We start from the raw sequence: 6,005 nt of genomic DNA, 5'->3' as shown, positions 1-6,005 counted from the left end.
GGCCAGGGGAGCCCTCTTTTATGGGATTCCCCTGGCTTGTAATCACACAATTCCATTGGCTGGTAAGACCCCGTTGCTAGTTAGCCAACCAGCAACGGGCATGAAACTGTATGCAGATGGAGAAGGGCAATCACCCTTAATGGGTGATCAGGATGCGCATAGGGATTAAGGGGGGGGGGAATACAAAAGAACACAACATCAACCTTGGCTCTTTTATGCTGGCTCAGGAATTCTGGGAGTTGAAGTCCACGAGTCATAAAAGAGCCAAGGTTGACTACCCCTGGTTTGGACTCTTGTTCTAGTCTTGTTCTTTTCCTGCCTTGATGCTATTGTTGCATAGTCTGTCCAGATATTTAGGCTGATTTTATTATTTTCCCATTTTAAGTATAGGCCTGAGTCAGTTTGGAATCAGGCAGTTTCCAAATCTGCTCAATTAATCAATCTTTGTCTAAATGAGTGCTTGTAGATAGATTTCCATACAGTCAGAGTATCCAACCACTTTTGTCCTAGTCGTGTAGAATCCTTTGCACACCAACTGAACTATAGATGAGTTACACATCAGCACAACTAAAGTTTGAAAAGATTCTGTGTATGTATTTATATCTATTCTTTATTTAACATAATAGGAATGACTCCATTTTAAAATCCTGGTGTATAGGATTTAGGCAAGCTGCCCATGATCTCCAACAAGGTGGTTTGTTCTAATGTCTAATCAGAGGTGGAATATATTATACACTAGGTCTATGTGGTGCTTCGGAGCACTCAGGAGTGTGAACATAATAGCACCCATTATGCAATTCCAGGAAAAAGCATAGTTGCTTTAAGATATTTCAAAAAGCTATCAGGTTCTCACTCTCATGTACTTCAAAATACTTTTGGGGGACAATCCAGAATATTGCAGAGTTCTGTTATATACTAGAGTCCACTATATTGGCAAATTGCACAGAAGGTATAAACTAAAGATTCTTAGGGCAAACTTTTAGTCACCTTGCTGCAGATTTTTTTATTATTTATTAAATTTTAACATATACTTGTATTACTTTCACATGCATCTGGGCAGAGATATTCCTTTCTTCCAAATCACAACATAAAAGTGATTTCAGAGCTTTTTTTTTTTAGTACAGCATATACCTATTTAATCTTTTTGTGATAAACAAAGGCCACTGGAATTGACATTTCAATATCATGTTTGATTTGCACTGGGGCAGAAGCAAGATCCTATTCAAGAAATGATATGGATACAGTGTCATAATATTACAAGTTAGGACTTGCCTGTTCCCTCAGCCCACTCTCCCCCAATTCAAATCAACATATGCCACTTCAATATCTGTGCTTAAGGTACCACTGTGTGCTAAGGCTTATTGTTAACTTTGATCTCAAAAATATGTGTCAATGGAGAATGGAAATTGGACTGCTATCTTTGATTGGCAGTTTGGTAAACATAATAAAAGCAGCAAGCAAACACAGAGCATACAGAAGGATGGGGGGGGGTTGTGAAAAGAATAGTTACTGAGGTTGTATATTGCACATTGCTGAACTGATGATCATAGGCAGGAAAAGACAAAGTGTTATGCCATTTGCCAAATCAAATTTATTTATTTTTTCATTTACAGTAATATTTCTCAATCTCTAGATCAGGGGTCTTCAAACTTGCCTGTTTTATGACTTGTGGACTTCAACTCCCAGAATTTCTCAGCCAGCATGTCTGGCTGAGGAATTCTGGGAGTTGAAGTCCACAAGTCATAAAAGGGCCAAGTTTGAAGACCCCTGCTCTAGATACAGTACTGGGAAGCATTTTATGGGAAACTGAAGCTGGTCTTTTGCATTCTCAAACTAAGCTAGGGTTATCAAAGAGGATGCACCCTTTGTTTTGTTTTGTTTTGTTTATTTTTATTCCGTTTCCACTATAAAATGACTTCTGGCAGTTTACAAATTATTAAAAAACAGAACCAAAACATCCAGGGAACATCTGATTAAAAGTCTCTAGAATTTATATAGTGTTAAGTCCGGAGAATAATGGCGCTTGAGACGAAGCATTTCTAACAAGTCTTTATTCTCTGCTTCCATTCTACGAACAACCCGAGCAGAGGCACGCAGGCCTCTATTTATACCTTCTGATCCCCGGGCAAGTTCAACCAATCATGAGGCGGTCTTTTCCCGCCTTGCGCATGCGCACAAGGCCGGCGCCGCTCAGNCTAGGTATTTGGGAGGGCCTCTTACCCTGAGCGACCTTCTCAGACCTGGGGAGTTTGTATTGTTTTCCCCGTTGCTTCTTGCACTAGGTGAAGTGCCCTGTGAATGACTAGTGACTTCAGTTTGACTTTCCTGCCCGTCTCCTGTATTTGAGCAGTCAGGGCCCTGTTGGTCGCTAAACCTGGTTGACCTACCCTCTATGGGGTTGTCTTGCAGGCTCAGGACACAACATATAGCATTAAATAACCAGATACTACATTAACTCAATATTTTCAATATAAATAGATTACTAATTTTAAACAAATAACTCTATAACATCTAATCTGTTTTCAGCTGGAAGACTGTTTCAAGGGCGGCTGCTGCTGCTGCTGCTGCTCAATCTTTACCTTAACCCCATTTACATCCTGGAAGTGATGAATTATTAGTTCTTTCTCCCAAAATGATCTTGTTGATGTGACCAAATCCAATTGGTATAAGCAATACCTAAGTACCAAACCACAAAAAAGGTGAAAACTAGCCCTTAACATTGTACCCAGAACAATCAGAAACCATGTGCAATGCATGTAAAAGCAAGCAGGGATTTGATTTTGCAGCGGGGGCCAACATCTTGCCTTTTTTTTACTTAGCTCCCACCCAGTGAAGATCCCTAGATGTAGCCAATCATGTTGATTCTACTCATTCTTTTAGGCACTTTGGGGCTTTCCCAGATCATCATCATCATTAGCATCATCATCATCATCATCATCATCATCATCATCATCATCATCTAATAATAATAATAATAATAATAATAATAATAATAATAATAATAATAATAATAATAATAATAATAATAATAATAATAATAAAGTTGGAAGGGACCTTGGAGGTCATCGAGTCCAATCCCCTGCTCAGGCAGGAAACCCTATACCATTTCAAACAGATGGCTGTCCAGTCTCTTCTTAAAAACTTCCAGTGTTGGAGCATTCACCGCTTCTGGAGGCAGGTTGTTCCACTGGTTAATTGTTCTAACTGTCAGGAAGTTTTTCCTTAGTTCTAGGTTGCTTCTCTCCTTGATTAGTTTCCATCCATTGCTCTTGTCCTGCCTTCAGGCGCCTTGGAAAATAGCTTGACTCCCTCTTCTTTGTGGCAGCCCCTGAGATATTGGAACACTGCTATCATGTCCCCCCTCGTCCTTCTTTTCGTTAAACTAGACATACCCAATTCCAGCAACCGTTCCTTATATGCTTTAGCCTCCAGTCCCCTAATCATCTTTGTTGCTCTTCTCTGTACTCTTTCTAGAGTCTCAACATCTTTTTTACATCGTGGTGACCAAAACTGGATGCAGTATTCCAAGTGTGGCCTTACCAAGGCATTGTAAAGTGGTATGCAACCCCATAACCCACAATATTCCCATTATGTTGATGTTCAGGTGTATAGTAGCCCCAAACCTGTTTTTAAGTATAGGACCCAGAATCTCCTGTTCCTTTTCTATGCTTTTATGCAGTTTTTATGTTAAATAAGGACAATTCATTTCAGTGTCACAGCAGCACAATACTTTTGGGATTCCTCTGGCATTGTATTTTTGCTAGTTCATCTTGAAGCACTTTTACTGCTTCACTGTTGGGCAGGAAGGAGCAAAGCTGCATGAAATCTCCCAGCTCCAAGGGAAATAAAGAGGTTCAAACATAGTAGCTTCATTTTTTTTAATGCACACAATTTTGTGTTTGTGTGTAGAACATCTACAATGGCTATTTTACATACTAAATAGCGGAGGAAGTAGAAAATGGGACTCTTGCAGGTCTAGAAAATCAGCCATTGAACTGAAGACAATAGTACAGTGAGGGTGGCAGAAATTTTAGATGATGTGGATCTGAAGCTGATCCAGCTTTTAAACTGCAGAATGTCCATGAATTCAGTTTCTGGAAACCATATCAAACTCTCTGCAATTCTAGTGCTTCATTTGAGACAGACTCGGTCAGCCTCTGAAGTACCTGATCTGTCAAGGAAATTCATATGTCTAGAAGGTTTGATTTAATGCAATCAACATGACTGTATTAATATGATTGTATACAATGAGTTTTCTATCGCTAGAGCAATATGTGAAACATCTGTCATCTGGGCTTCGTAAGGATTTTCATGAAACCACTGGCCTTCCTTCTAAGATTGTGCCTCCCCCCCCCCACCAGTCCCAACTTTCTTATGTACTCCACCCAACTGCCTCATTCTCTTTTATTCTCTGAGTGTCAGAGAGAGAGAATGGGAGAATGAAAACAGGAACAAAACAAGATAGGTGCAGGAAGGGAAAAAGAGTATTTTCTGTCCATGTTGGTCTTGATCGTCTCCATTTTGGTTTTGTCTAGAAATACTATAATCCTGCTCTCAACTATTTTTCCCTATTGAAATTTGTTTAAATTTTTTTTTCCTTCCTATTGAAGAGATTCATTCTTTGTCTGCTGGAATTGTGTGGTACCTGATTGTAATTTGCATTTGATAAGCAAAGAAACAGTAGTGTAGCACAAAACAGTAAAACTGTCAACTATTAGCCTTCTTGATGAAGTGGTGCAGTGGTTATAATGCGGTATTGCAGGCTAACTCTGCCCACAGACAGGAGTTCGATTCTGACCAGCTCAAAGTTGACTCAGCCTTCCATCCTTCCGAGGTGGGTAAAATGAAGACCCAGATTGTTGGGGGCAATATGCTGACTCTGTAAACTACTTAGAGAGGGCTGTAAAGCATTGTGAAATGGTATATATGTCTAAGTGCTATTGCTATTGCTATCTTGATTTCATTTTCTTCCTAATTGGACAATTTGAACTTGGGTCCACAAATGCTTTTTGTAAAATTAAAGCTGTTGATTTTTAAGATGCTATAAGATTCTTCATATAATAAGATTTTCCACTGAACATTTGGACATTAGAAAACTATGGGGTATATGGACAAAGGGGGTATGTGAACAAAGGAAAGATAGAAGATTATAGAAGGCATAGAAAGAATTAATAATTATCTGCTCAAGTCGCAGGCCTAATAAGTAATAAGAGGTGAAAATGTCTTTGATTGGAAAAGAAATCTCATTCCAAATTGGAAAAATCTATATCACAAAATACACATTTTCAAAATTCAAAAATGAATTTCAAAGACTAATGAAGATAGTTTAAGTTTCCATCCTAATGGCACATTTCTACTTTTGGAATAATAATCTAGTTCTCATCTCTAACAACTTTCCCAGGTCAAACTTTTAGCAAACATTAGCAAATTTTCCAAGCAACTCAGCAAGGTTTGTTTAAAAAGGTACCATTTTGAATCTCTCTTCTATTTTTCAGCTCTTGATGAAAGAAGTTCCAACTCAGGGTACCAATTCCTGTCACTCAGCACACACACCATTCTCCGTGCAGCCTGACAGCTCCATTAATCATCCCTAGACACTTTCTGCATCATTAGTAGCACGAGAGACTTCCCCAAACTGGATCTTCATAACAACCTAAGATCAACATATTTTAGCTGCCTCCTCCCTTGCTTTCCATAGTGACTGCTGCAGCTCACCAAGGATGTCCTTTTAATGACTCCATTTGGGTTGGATACATTCAGCAAAGGTGTGGTAAGGAAGTTCTCAAAGTTTACTGCTTTTAGTAAAATGCTGTCCTGTCGGTGCTGAAACCTGGCTAGAAACAATAGAAGAGCAAGTAATCAGGATCAGATAATATTAATTTAACTCTGAAATTGATTTAGTTTGACCGGCTTTGTCCTTTGGGCTATACATTCACATTCATATGTTTACATGTGCAGATGGAATGAGGAAAGAAATGCTGCAGCCTGGAATGCTCCTGGTTGGG

The sequence above is a fragment of the Protobothrops mucrosquamatus genome, unplaced genomic scaffold (genome assembly GCF_001527695.2).
Source record: "Protobothrops mucrosquamatus isolate PMUCROS unplaced genomic scaffold, P.Mucros_1.0 scaffold269, whole genome shotgun sequence".
NCBI lineage: Eukaryota > Metazoa > Chordata > Lepidosauria > Squamata > Viperidae > Protobothrops > Protobothrops mucrosquamatus.
This window is presented reverse-complemented; position numbering follows the sequence as displayed.